Source organism: Dermacentor andersoni, chromosome 10, assembly GCF_023375885.2.
Source record: "Dermacentor andersoni chromosome 10, qqDerAnde1_hic_scaffold, whole genome shotgun sequence".
NCBI lineage: Eukaryota > Metazoa > Arthropoda > Arachnida > Ixodida > Ixodidae > Dermacentor > Dermacentor andersoni.
This window is the reverse complement of record NC_092823.1, coordinates 51,116,911-51,131,569: the sequence shown is the minus strand read 5'-3', so window position 1 is coordinate 51,131,569 and position 14,659 is coordinate 51,116,911. Positions and strand designations below refer to the sequence as shown.

The window sequence follows — 14,659 nt, the reverse complement described above, 5'->3', positions numbered from 1 at the left end:
CACGCAGCGTTATCGGTGGTCTCTGCCTGAATGGCATGTGTGTCCCGTCCTATGATTTGAGTAAGTTGCAATTTTCTCATTCATTATATGAAAGAAATATTCAATACCTATTTGGCAGCTGTATACGCAATAATAAATATCATGAAATCCAAGCAATGGTTACCCGCAATCAAGTTTATAAGTTCTCACTTATTGAGAAAGGTGCCATTAAAAGAACCAAATTTTCCCCAAGAAATATTCTAACGGCAATGCTACCAATGTATTTTCGTTTAGAAATCCATGACACTCCGCAGAGATAGTTCACACTCTTGGTGCAAAACCTTTATTGGTGTTGTACCTTGTGCACCAAGGTCGATCAATAAAATGCTCAAATATTTTGCTAGACTAGCCAGACGACACGCGGCTTTACCTGACACCATCCATATTTTAAGAAACATGTAGGTAATTCTTGGCTGTGAGCATGCAGTACTTATAGATCTTTGGCATAAGAAAACTTGATGGCTGTAAAACAGCTTACCCTGTATCTTAGGAAACTACAGCACCTTCGGTATCCTTTTTTTCCTTTCAGATCCGGAACAGGTAAAGCAAGCGCATCCAGAGAAATACCACAACTGCGAAGAGAAGGAGCACTTTGGCGTAAATATAAAAGTTGTAAATATAAACACGTAACTGTTATGGTTTTCAGAAATCGAGGTTCATAGAAATCTTCTCATATATGATTCTCATTACGCTTGCGATGCTCGCGTAATGTGAGGACGTGGGATCGTTCCCCACCGGCAGCAAGTTGTTTTTCCATCCTCTTTCACTGCAGTAACTTTATAATTTCTTTAATTCAATCAGTAAGCACAAGTAATTTCCACTAGGTTTTCCTTGGTGTCTTTGTCAGTTGGCGTCTAATGATATGATTAATAAATATGGGGCCCCTCGGTTAACCACCCCTCTTCTCGTTATGGCTAGTATCTAGAAAAACAACTTTCTAGTTTCTGACAGTGATGTATCGCACGTTTCCATTTGAATGTCTTCCCACAACATTATTCTCGTCAACTAGTCCCACATTAATAGCTTACATTTACACTGGGAATTTATGCCATTTCCTTCAATGCAGACGTAATTACAAGCACCTCAACTAGCTCCTTAAGAGCCCCCACTTTCACACACTCCGACTTCGATGACAACAGAACTTACAGATTTTCAAGTTGCCGTAGATTACCTGCTTATGACCAGTGTAGTTATGGTACCCTATAGCTAATTATGAGTTTGTCGGTCATTTAATTGTGCGATTTTACATAATGAAAGAGCAGATAAAGTTTATTGTGCTAACAACACTGTTAAAACGGAAGCTGTGAAGGAAATTTATTACCAGCAGCAGTGGTAGCTTAGTGCCTATGGCGTTGCGCTGCTGTGTCTCAGGTTGCGGGTGTGATCCTAGCCGCAAGGGCGCCTCTTTAATGGGGCTGACACGCAAAAAAAGGTTTCCTTACATAGCTTAAGTCACTTTACAGTACCACACAAGGTTATAATTATTCCGCAGTTCCCTACTACTGCATGCCTCATAATAATACTGCTGTTAGGGCATGTAATATCCCACAGCGTAAAAACGCAATGACACATTTATAAAACGCATTTTGCGCGCTGCCCGTCCTTTCTCGGTCTAGACCGTTTAGATGAGAGCCTGCTATAGAAAGACTAAGTCCTGGAACACTGGCAAAAGCAAAGTTTTCATGCATAAGATCCACAAATGCGCGACGGTGCCATTTAAGGCTCCTAGTTATACAGGAGCGCCTGTGAATGTGAGTGAAAATTGCTCTTCGAGTGCTTTCAGATTGAGTGGCTTTTTTTTCGGCCTAACATTTTCCCTATTGTTGTCTCCTTGTTCAGCTCATCTAGCGGTAGGAGGCACTAGTCAACCTTTCGGCCTTTCCTTCTTCGTTGCTCGTTATTGCCTTATTCTCGCACATGGTGCATGGTTGCGAGAAAAACGGTGACAAGGAGGCTCTCACAGAGAAATTAGGTGAATGCGATACAGAGGAATGCGATGGTGCACATGTATGCCATAAGTAACACTAAAAAACGCTCTCGCTGAAATTGGTTACACCGACATTTTTGTAGGAAATGGTGTGAAGTTCTTTTTGTCTCAAACTATTCGGCAATGTTAGGGGGCAGCGCTTCAATAAAGAAGGCTCATTGCTAGAAAAAAACATTATGTCAGGAGGAATCTCAATTAGGACCTCGTGGACCCGATTGCAATATTTGTTGTAAATTGCGCGTTGTATTGCGAAATAAATTCGTATTGAAATGTATTCCCATATAATAAGAAACCAGCCTCACTTTTTCTTTCAAAATAGCAAACACCCTTGCTGTAGAATCACCCTTGTCCTTGCGCTGCCAATTGACCCACCCTTTTTTACTACACTAATACACGCTTTGAATTCGTTGTCTTTTATTGCTTTTCTATGCATGCTAAAGTATCACTAATGAAGAACTAAATTAATGTATACTAACAAAGAATTTTCTTAAAAGTCTTATTTTCGTAATTACTTTGAATTAGAGTGAGTATTAAAAAAATATTCAAAAGTCAAACTTCCGTAACTTCATCATTTTCCCTCCAGAACTCAGCGCTTGTGAGGAAGTGTGTTGTTGCATATTTCAAATCAGATTCTTGTACATTAGGGCCATCGCGAACAAGCCGTCACACATGTTCGCGTCTTTCCTGGCTTTTAGATATTTTCAACGCTAAGTTTTTAATACATGTTAAATAACTCATCGTTTAAGTATTCTTTAATATATTCGTAGAACACTTTGAGTGAGCAGGTAGTTTTAATATAATCAATTGTGGCTGCGAGAACTCATTTTTTTGTGCTCTGGAATACGTGGATTACTCGTGAGGTGCGGTGTTCTGAAATTTACTTCACGTCTTCTTATGTTATTGCGATGATAACCTGGAGTGGACAGGTGCACCGCTGATAACTGGGTGTTTTCTCTCACTCGTTTGCTGATTCGGACACGATGCTCACTGCTACTACTACGAAGGCGGAAAGACCACTGACTTTGAGCACACAACACCAGAATATGACTTAACTATTAAGTCGCTATATTATATTTTCTACAAATTGAGTCATACTTGCGTTATAAGTTATAGTTAGACAACAAATATAAATAAAAGGCAACATCACATCTTTGTCACTGTAATTTACTAGTAAACGAAATGGGTTTACGGCTTCATAACATTGCATCTTGGATTATTATTTCATGCAGCGAAACGTCCTGTCCGGCTGCTACTATTACTGCGAAAGGAACAGTACATGGTTCTACGGCTACTATAGCAGCAACGTATCCAGCGCCTGCTATGTAAGTCATTTGCGCAGCGGCCCAAACTTTTGGGAAAGCAATGAAATGGCGTGGTCTGTTAGAGGTGTGCTCCTGTGGTCTATTTGTATGCCACAGTAGTGAAAAATAGAGTTGGCTGCGACGTTCCATGCCAATGTTGGTGGAGGGTACACAAGGAGTTACTGTGTTGCATCGATAGAAGTTGGAGGCACATATAGCATTTGGACTATGTGTACATCCATCCATTGACGTTTCGATACTCCCAGTAGTGCAGGATAGTCGATGAAGAGGCTTCAATTTCTTATGAAAAAAATGTTGTACACAAGCATGCGCACGCTAGTCAAATTAACATTTTGTCTTTCGGAAGTGCCAGAAACATAAGCACCAAATTTACCCATGAACTGGTGTCCAACCCTTCGTCTGAAATCACAATCCAGCTTTGATGGCAGCTGCCACATTCTAAATGCTCACTCGTGTAACGTGATGGTATTACTTTACGTTAAAGATGACAAATGTCAACTACATTAGAGCTAGCTGTTCATCTATATAAAGCTACGAAGCAAAAACAAATAGTTTCCAAGAACATCAACTTCCCAGAAGCGTATAACAAGCATCCATGTTATTTCTCACTATTTATCACACAGTGGTTATGTACTAACGCACACTAGGTACAGGTGTGCTTACCGATGAATTATTCAAGTTTCAAACCATTGCCTATACGAATTAGAATTGCTGCATAAGTTGTTTTTTCCTGTCTTGAATGTAACGTCTATAAAAATGATGTTATGTGCAATGTAGTAGTCGACATTGAGCGCGAGGTCTAAAAGACAACGTTGATCACGTATCTGCCATGCGCTATATGTGTGAACTTAGATATCTATAAAGTCGCCGGTGTAGAAATTCTAGTGTCAGAGCCCATGGCAGCAGCGTTTGGAGCGTATGCCATCTGATTCAGCGGAAAATTTATTTTAATTCATTAGTCTTGGGTACGAACCTAAGTTTCCCCTGTGACAGCAATAGAAAAATAACATGAAGAAAGCATCTGTTATGATAAAAGAACGTTCTAAATATTTAAAAGTTAAAGTCATGACCAAAACGCAATTTATTACAATCACAATGTTTGTGTATCAGTGATACAAAAACGAGCTTTCCATTACACGCCATGACAAGAAAATTTCTACCTTGAAAGGGCGAAACCTTAACCGCCTACTGCCCCACAACCTCATTTGCTGCTTTGAGGACGAAGCCAGCAGCAGCATTATGATATTTGTCAAAAAAATGGAGAATTCCTTACAGCTCTGCTGACGAAAATATTGACATGTGTAATTGTCTGTATTTTTCTGGTGACGCATTTTACTGGCAAAAAAATTTAATGTTATCGCTCAGTGCAAGACGTGCCTTTCTGTATCTTAAGTTTCTCAAATTGCATTGGTTCTATCTGTTGCCCATGTTGTCGCTAGGCCTAGCGTAATCAGGTGTCATGCGCGAGGCGAAAATTGTAGTGCATTCACGAACTTATGGGAGCACCAGTAATTTGGCTCGAAGGTTCATTGAGACATGCATAAATAGCCTACGCGGCTGATCCAGACGTCCAATTTTGACGATAGGAGCTTCTGCTCGCTGCTATCGTTAGGCTGAGTGCTACTTGTTTTTTTGAACAGAGGTTCGACCACTAGATAGTTTCTTGGGTTGCATTGTACCGCTGTGGTCCTTCACCGTCACGATTACGTGCCCGTAACTTAATGCAGATAAAATAGCCGGAATAAACAATTCATTTTACTTCGAACTGAATTCTTCACTTGTACTGTACACAATTTGGAAAGGCTGTGAAGCTAATCTAAACACAACTTGCTGCATTCTTCTAAATAAAGTACCCATCCTTTCTTAATCTTTGCACTTTTTGTGTGCGACAAATATATTCAGGCAATCGCAGTAAGAATTGTTCCATGAGTTGGATAAAAGCTATGTCTGGCAGCCGGAATTTAGACCCATGTGATTGAAGCAGTGTTTCAGTCTGTTACAGAGTTGCAGCGATGTGAAATAGTAGCGTTTTCTTATAGGGAAACATTACACCCATACACGCACTCTCCATCGTGAACAAGAAATTTGAGGTCATGAGAACAGTGAACACCATAGGTCTGCTCGTACAGCACGCTGGCAGTGCCCTTCTACAACGCACACTGAAACAACACCAATTCGCTGTTCGACACCTATAAAGGCTGAAAAATTCTCTCACATGGCTTAATCCTCCAACTTCCTCACCTATCGCATGTCAATGGTGGAGAAAAGCTGCGGTAGGAAGAAACTAGCGACGCCTCTTTCACCGAGCAACGCAAACGTGAAAGCAATGTTTCTGTTTCGTATATTATGTGTTCCATGTGTAGCTAAGCTCGAATTTTACGTCATTGCGAGAAATATAAAAACATAATATGTAAGCCTCAATGGGATTCTTTTAAACATCTTGGTTTGAGAAAGTTTTTCGTATCCTTCTCATTGAGTATAAATAATAATTCTTTTTTGTACTTCAGTGGTGCGTTGTTTTGGATTTAAGGAATATGTTCACACACCAGCCTTTAGAATCGTTTATCATTTGTGCGCATATTTGCATAATCTAAAGGCATTAACATGGGTAGCTCTGCATAGAACATATTTTTGCGGCCTTTGTTAGCAACGGAATTGAAAGGTGTAAAGACTTTCTTTTTTTGCAGCTGGAAAATCCGAGGCCACCTCGCTTTCTTGGATGGTGTTGTAATGGCAACTGCATTGAAAATCCACATTGCCGGCTTTCAAGAAGCCTCCTGTTCTAAAGAAGTTATATGGTAAACTCAAACAAGTACACTGCTAGCCATTACTAGCCACAGACCCCTGAATAAATTGAATAAAGCATTATCAACGTTACAATGCTTTTTATTAGAAAAACATTGTCGTCTTGCGTGGACTGCATGTCTTGCACACGCTTCTCTGTCCAACATAGTCATCTGCACCTACAAATGTCCTTAAATTTGTGTTTATTACACGTCATATTTGTATAAATATGTACGCGGGCAGGACGCGGTTGACTTTACTTTCATGAATATAGAATCACGCATCCGGTGCGCAAGTGTGTAGCGTTTAAAAAAATTGAAGTCTCCTCTTAATTACAAAGCACTCCCGTCTAAAAAAACGGGGGTAAAAACAAGGTAGAGAAAGAAGCACAGTTTCACTCTCACACTGTATTGGAACAAATGAAGTGGCAGAACTCACAATTAAGTAAAAGCCGTTCCTATGTTAGGCGTATAACGCCGACGGTGAAGGTACATGTGATTTGGATCCATGTGAACTTGACGTGCTTGAAGAGGGAGCAATGCAGACGATAACTAAAAATCAATGTAAGTCATATCGGAATGATAAACAACCTTCTGATAAAAGGCAGTTCTGCAAAAGCAATTGACGGAAATATCCGGCAGAGATGGACGGATGGTGACACCATTATATTTCGGCCACGATACTCCGCACATTTCTTCTCCTGTGCTCAAGCTAAAATGAAATCAGAATGATGAAGAAACACATTCCTATGCTCGCGCGATGTTTTCAAAGCTGTGCCGTGTCAAAAAACAGCAAAACTATTTTTCTTGTGCGTGCAGAGATTAGCAACAAATTAACCCAAACTGCCTCTATAACCTGCTTGAATGGTGATATTGTGATGTTCAAGGGCAGGCATGATGAAGCGAAATAATTTAGAAACATGCAAATAATGCAAATAATTTTAATGCCAGTACCAAACCAATGTACTTCTCTGCAAGGACAATGGTAATATTCGCATTGGGTACGGCCGAAATTCATTCGTATTCTGCTGGGTTCTTATGCATAGTACTAGCATGCACGTTCATTCTGCTTGTCTGAGCACTTGCTACTGAAAACAATCTGTAGTAAACCCTGGGGATAAATATATTGTCACTGTGTCATAAACGTTAAGTGTTTGCTTGGTTCTTCGCATGACACAACGCAAAGTGAATCCTAACGCAAGTTAACCCTTAAATGGAAAATGCCGGCATTCCTATTCGCCTAGGGAAGTCATGAACAAATATATGCCACTTTACGGGTAGTGTTCTAAACGAAACCGAAGGAGACATCCCTATTTCTCGCCACTGCTGACTCCGATCTCACGTCACAGCGCTCACATTTCGAGGCTGAAAATTTGCAGAAAATGTTACAGAATTATATTATGGCGCACGTTATAGAACCAGAAAACCACGTTGTCTAACTTTCACGTGAGCCCTCACTACCACGTCTCTCATCAACCCAAAGTTGTTTTCGATGTGAAACCCCATTACTCAATCAAAAAGAGCACCATCGTATATGGAATGGCCAAGTCCGAGAATATTTATAGGTAAGCATGTTCTTTGAGCTACCAAGCCTTAGTTTTGACCAATACATTTGCTATCGTCCATCTGTGTTCCAGCATCAAGGGCAGCTTATGGCGGTTTCTCATACCACAACAGTAAGAACGCTGATCGTGTTTTGTGTTCGGGATCACAGAGATAATAAAGGAATAATTCTTAGCCACATTTGTCCTAAAAACAGCATTAGAATCAGCATTACCAAAAGGCCGGCTTGAGCCGTAGGTGTCCCCGGGACATTTTGCACCACCTGCGTTTGCGCGGTGTGATGTGCGCGTCTCACACTTAATCGCCACGCGCATTTTGATTTCCGCCGATATTACAAAACGCAAGATTGAGAGCATCGGGTGAGGAAGTGCGGATGCAACCGTCACTGACGGACTGCGAGTGGTGCAGGGGTGGTCATGTTACGAGGTTTGCTCCGACTACGCCACTTCTACTTTTCTGGGTTGGTGGCGTCAGATGTGCATGCTTCATCCATCCCAGTGAAGGGCCACAGTCTACGCGTATTCCATGGTCTCTCTTTTAGCTCAGCTCATAGGCACCCATTCCAGCGGCGAGCATAGGCGCTGTGTGTCGTAACCGAGAGAACCAACACGGCGCAGCAATGGATAAAAGCGAACGCGATGCGCCACGGGAGATGAGATAGTGCGATAGCGAAGAGAGCGCGAGGAAAACAGCAGAGCAGGAGAGTGCAGCGGAGCCATCAGACGGAAAGCGGCTGAGGACGGTATAACGAAAGCGTGGTAAGAAAAGCGTAGTAGCGCGCGAGACGCGCTTTGCGGCGGTGATGGCAACGAGATGGAGCCAGAGTAACGCGCGCCGTTAGTACCGAAATAAAGCGCTGCATGAGCGGACGTCTCTCTGAGGAGGCTACTGTGAATTGTTTCCATGAGTCACCCCCGCACTGTACTCGCGATCTTCCGATAAGCGAGGTTGTCGTGCTACACATCACCCCGTTTAAAACATATCACAGGAGGCAGATTGTCCGCGCCAGCCACTATATATCGGGAAATGAAAGACATACAGCTGCGCTCAAATGTTGGATAAGGGAGTATCGTAATCGTTGGCGAGTTTTTTCTGTTTTCTTTCTGTGGGGACGACGTGATGCCATAAACATAAAAAACACTAGAAAACGAGGTTATTTAAGTGCTTTTTTCTTTGCGAGCACTAAATACATAAAGGTAAATCTATGACTAAGTTTTCTTGTGCGCAGGCGCCCTCCCCGCTTAATTTCCGAGCTTCCTGCTCCGCCGCCAAACAGTCTGCATTCTTTTAGATTTCGAGGCTGTCTTTTGGAAGCTTTCTTCTTTGACGTGTGCTTTTTTTTTTGTGAATTGGAACTGGACTTATCAGGGCCGCTCTTCACTTAGCCCTCTGCATTACCGTCTAGGGCAAGTATTAGAACCAAGCCTACGTTTGCTTCCAGTCATCAGCTGAAACAAGTTGCCCAGCTCTATACCTCTCCGTCTAGCTTCCCTTGTTAGGTCAAATTGTTCTACTGTGTTTTTTTTTTCTGTACTTGCAATTTTCACTGTTTGCAAGCTAAACGTTGCTTCGCCTGCACGAAGGGCAACACGGACTGCTTGTGTTATCCATATACAGCCGCAATGGTAACATCCGGATTGAATAAATGGCTCGCCAGAAAGCTTTTGCTGTTTCTGATTTCTCAGTGTGCGCTTTCCGAATGGCGGATAAACTTACAGTGCCGAAATATATTTCTTCAGTTCCTCGTTGGTGGCTGCGCCGTTATAGCCAAAATAGAGTTTTCTTGGTTAGATTTCAATTATTTTTATTTTTATCGTGCTGTGCGCGTCCCTTTTGACGCTCATATACCTGCAATATATTATTGCAGCAAAAAACGCATAAGCCCGCGTAAGTGCCTGCCAGTAGTTACGAGTTGAGGCAGTTGCCGCCCGAGCAGTAATGTTCTATTAGCAGGTTACCATCCTAAACATTCCCCCAAGTTATCAACTATTTAAAACCGAATAGCAAAGCTTAATCAATGAAATTACGGAACAATACAAAGTGGTTGCTTATGTACCTGCACATAGCACCCTGCGGGACGACTCTTGATGCGGTAGTACAAAGTGCCTAATGGCATACTAATGAGTTTTCTTCTCGTCGCGTGCGAGTTTCTTTATTAGGACGGAATCAATTTTCAGACGTGTTACACGCAAAACATGCTCCTCTTCACACATAAGCATGGTGTACAGTGCACTTATGCCACACCTTGACCGCCATGTTTACTTAGTAGCTTTGGTGTTGCACTGCTAAACACAAAGTCGTGGGGTCAAAACCCTGCCATGGCGCCGCATTCCGGCGGGGGCTAAATGCCAAAAACACCCGTGTACTTAGATTTAGGTGCACGTTAAAGAACTCCACGGGGTCAAAAGTAATCCCATGTCCCCCACTGCGGCATGCCTCATAATCAGACCGTGGTTTTGTCACGTAAAACCCCATAACATATTGTTTTACGCCGCACCTCGAAATGGAGCGACAATATAAATTGCCATAGTAGTGACCCCTTCTCAATAATCTTAGATCAAAGAACCGCGGGTTCATTACTCTAAGCATTTACTGAGATGGAAAGTCCACTCAGCCAATTAACAACAATATTGACTGCTTGCATACTTGAGCCGAGAAAAAATCGCAGCTTTTAGTACAGGGGATGCTGTGACATTCTTAACAGGTTTTATTATTGAAGCTGCTACGAAATGTATTAACATAGTCGGCTCTGTAATCAATATCACATCTGCTACTGTAACGACATATCTCAGAAAGCGAGCAAAAACTCCAAACAAAGCTTAGGAATTATCTCGCAAACCTCTTCAATTAGAAACAAAATGAAAGGCCAAAAGAACACGTCCACGTGCCAATAGAGAGAGTCAGGAAAAGCATTTATCCCGTATAAGTTCATGAACGGAACATAAGCCTGGAGCAGGGTAAAATATCATGAGCCATTGCCTTCTCTGAAGGTGGATAACCAGCGAAGCTGTGTAGTGCCCGACAAAGATGTGACAGAATTTTGAACAGAGGTACGAACACATTTATTGCCTTAATCAGAGGTTAGGTTGACGAAAGATTTGCACGCACATTTATTTTTATATATTCCCTTTCGTTCGTGGTATACATTCTTTATAACATTTGTATTTTCATTTGGCGATATACTGAGCCAAAGAATTTGAGACCGAGATCACTGCACCGACTGGCAGTGGACCAGTACCGTCAACACCTTCGCAAAGGGAGGGACAGTATGAAAACACTGGCATGATGAGCGGCAACGGTGCCAGCTGTGGAAGAAGACGACGATCAAAGAGTGAGCAGTGGCACGAGCCATTGCTGATGATGATTGTTATTGCTCGCACACATGAAAATTTCACGGAGCCCCAACCATAAACAGCTTTGCTGTAAAAAGTTCAAGGCAGGCACTCACCTCTATCTCGGCCTTTGGTAAATAGAGAATGTGACAGCGTGGAAGGTCAGGCGGACTTTCTGGCGAACATAGCTGGTATTTCATAAACACTTAAAAAATATTAAAATTACCTGTGAGAGATAGCGCAATAGTAGTTCATGAGTTGGTCTACACGATGACGCAAAAGGTACTTGCCCAAATAAATAAAACGCATAGGCGACTAGTTAACAAAAATTTGCGAATTAAGTTTTAGTTAATGACATTATGGCACATGCTGCAATTTACACATTCTAGTCGGGGTGTTCGCAAGGTAGATCCCGTTGGAACTAATTCTCAGGATGACACCAGTTTCGTGATGTTAATTCCGGAACTTTGCCGAGAAATGCTTCGGCATCCCGGTTAATTGTGGGCTTAAATGCATAAAACGACGTTTTGGTAAGAAAGTGAGTGGGACAATAGTGAATTTCCACCGCACGTTTGACGGCGCATATGTTGTGAGCGGTGTCATCCACAAACTTATTTTCAAGTGTTGTTGGCCTTGCAGTCTCAGGCACTAGAATTTGTAAATTGCAATATGTGGGACAAGGTCATTTGTCGAAAATCATTTCTCAAATCTTTGTTAATTAACCGATTATGCATCTCAACCTGTGTGCAAATAATTTCCGCCTTTTCGAGTAGACCAGCTCATGGACTAGATTTGTGCCATCTGCCATAGACAATTTTTACAGATTTGTAAAAGTTTTTGCAGAAACAACCTGTATATCTAATGAATCGCAGTATACAGAAATTTTCCTGAGGTTTAAAGAATGCGTAGCACAGCTGCGCCTCGAACGCAAATGTGTGTGAAATAAGGCATACGCTTATACATTCAGTACAGCTGAACTTGATGCACATCTCAATTGTTGCAGCAGCTTGGCAACAGGTGCTGACCGTGTCGTGCAATAAATCAAGATACAGCTACACCCTGAACAAAGAAAAAAACACGCCTCACCCTTTTCGAAGCAACCGCCTCGGAAATAAGGTACTCCCCTTGCCATACTTAAACAAGGCAAGGACCATCCTTAGCAAGTAATTATAAAGCTACGAGTATAGCATGCTAAGCTGTCGGATAGCGCTCTCTGAAAAGATAGTAAACTCTTTCGTTAAACCAATGGAATAATATGTCCTTGCGAATGTGGCTTCTGAGAAAGTAGGTCTAATACAGATCACCTTGTCGGCATTGACAAAGCCATTGGGGATGCGTACATACACAAGCACTTCTTTCCCACTTTATTTCTTGTCTTGGAGTACTTGTATGAAATAACATGGGGCTTTGAAGTTCTGCGAGATCATTCCGCGATGAGTGTACCTAGATATACGAAGCACGAACGAATGCTGTCTATCATACTTTTCGAGTGAGGGTTGGTCAAGCCTTGGTCCACGTCACTGACCCAGGGAACTTGTGTTCTGCAAGGTTGTGTTCTAGTTGTACTGTTTTCATTGTGAAATCAAAATGAATTCTGGGCACCTGAACACAGACCATCCACAATATGTTTTCAAGTAAACTGCCAAGCGGCTAAATAAAGATTGTTAACTCGACGCTTTTTTAAGTAGCTCGAATATTCAAATCTATTTTATTATCTGGCAAAGGTGGCACGGCTCAAGCTCTAATCATTGGTCTGCTATAAAACCAGTGTCTGACTAGGTCCCGAAAAGCTAACCATGGCGGTGGCGTATCGTTTCTTGTGCGAAACTGTATCCTTGTTGACTGCATTCAAGAATTCTGCTCCGTAAAAGTTCACGATGATGTCTATTCAGTTCATTCTATGTGAGCTATATTTTCCGTTTGTTACCGCCCACAAAGTTGTAAGGTAGAGTTCTTTTTCGGCTTCATCAAAATTCTCTTCCTTTCTACCTTTGATAATCAATACAAGGTCATCTGCAAACGAGATTTCAGCAATAATATGCCATCTAACACTTCCACGGCAAGAAAGTTTGATTGGTTGTTACGCATGCGTGGTTTTAATGCTATCTAAGAAAAAACAAGAATGAGAGATCAAGTTGCATTGACTGGTTTATCACAAATATTTCCCAATAAAATATAAAAAATAGCGTTCGTTAGCGCATTTAAAGTGACCATTTACCTACATTACTCATTGCAATTTCCCAAAGAAGCACCCGTGATTGTAGACCTGTTCTTCAGGTGATTATAGAAAAATACTTTACAACTTTCGAAATCACTATGTAGCATAAGTTGAACAGAGGTCTATAGTGTGTTTATAAATGTTCAAATTTTTTACTAAATGTACCTTCAGTATTTTAGGAATGTCTATAAAAAACATTTTTCTTGACGAACCCCACGGGCTCCTCCATCAAAAGTTAAGAAACCATTGAGCACGTGCTGGTGGGCGAGTTGGTTATACATGATAACCACGAAGGCGCAAAATAACACAACGGACGAAGAACGGTGACACAGGCGAACCACGTAGGAGCACTGCGTAAACGGCGTACCTTGGGAGCGGCAATTAGAAGCTGCTCTTTATCGTGTGTCCGCTGTGCGATGCAGATGACGGCAACTTCTTGTTTTAATTCCTGGCAGCAGCTATTTATTCCGGTGCCAAGAAATAAAACGCTCTGTTGTTAGTTCGCCTACATGGTTGTCCCGTGCCGCCTTCCTTTGTCCGTTGTTTTATTTGGCGCATTCGTTGTAATTAAGAAACTATAGGTAACTACTCAATTTTTAGTGAAATAAATGGCAAGGGACCTTTATATATTAGGTTGCTATCAACGTACGAGCCCGATGTAAAATTTTGATGCATTTCTTTAATAAAGTGAACAACAACTCAAGTAAAGCTAAACATATTTACTACCAAACTTTTTTCTTTTCCTGCGTGAACAACTCGTAAATGCTGGAATAAACAAGTTCCTTTCTGAAGAAAAAACCACCCTCCTTTCTTACCTGCTTTTCCCACTTACAAATTTTCACTTACTTGCCACTTACCCCAAATTTTATTGAACGGAGTGCTTATTCCAAGGAAGATCTATAGGTTCGTTGAAAACCTTAATGGCATGACAGGTACCGAATTTGATAGGAGTGGTGGCTGGTATTTTAAACAACCCTAATTCCTGCGATGAAGGTAATGTGCAACTAAAACGCTATAAATTTGAAATGGATATTATTGCACCAGCTTTGTCCATGTGTTACATGTCTGTTTGACATCTGGTATAATTACACAGAAAAGAGAGGTTGCTAAGGTGCTATTATTTATAAGAAATTAAGAAATGCAGCAAAACCTCCATTTTTAATTAGCGGACATATCGTTTGTAGCAATTTTTTAATAGAATGAGTGAATTATCATTCAGTACCTTGCCAGCCTATCTTCTCGCGATCTGTCAATACGGATTTGGAAAACGAACGTCCGCAAAGTTGCTCACTTGAAAAGAAAGAGTATAGTATAATATTAAACATATCAGAAAAGAAAGCTGCTTACATAGAAGCTTTTGTCGACGTTAGCAAAGCGTTCGATAGTGTAAATAATTAGCCACTATTAACACAGCT

At 41.4% G+C, this 14,659-nt stretch overlaps 1 long non-coding RNA gene across 1 annotated transcript; it reads left to right on the top strand.

The window, feature by feature from the left end:
• The first annotated feature begins 523 nt into the window (after positions 1–523).
• Positions 524–6,062, top strand: LOC140213653 (uncharacterized). Its single transcript, XR_011890574.1, has 3 exons — positions 524–636; positions 3,256–3,348; positions 6,036–6,062. It is a non-coding gene; the product is annotated as an uncharacterized lncRNA (long non-coding RNA).
• The last annotated feature ends 8,597 nt before the right edge of the window (positions 6,063–14,659 follow it).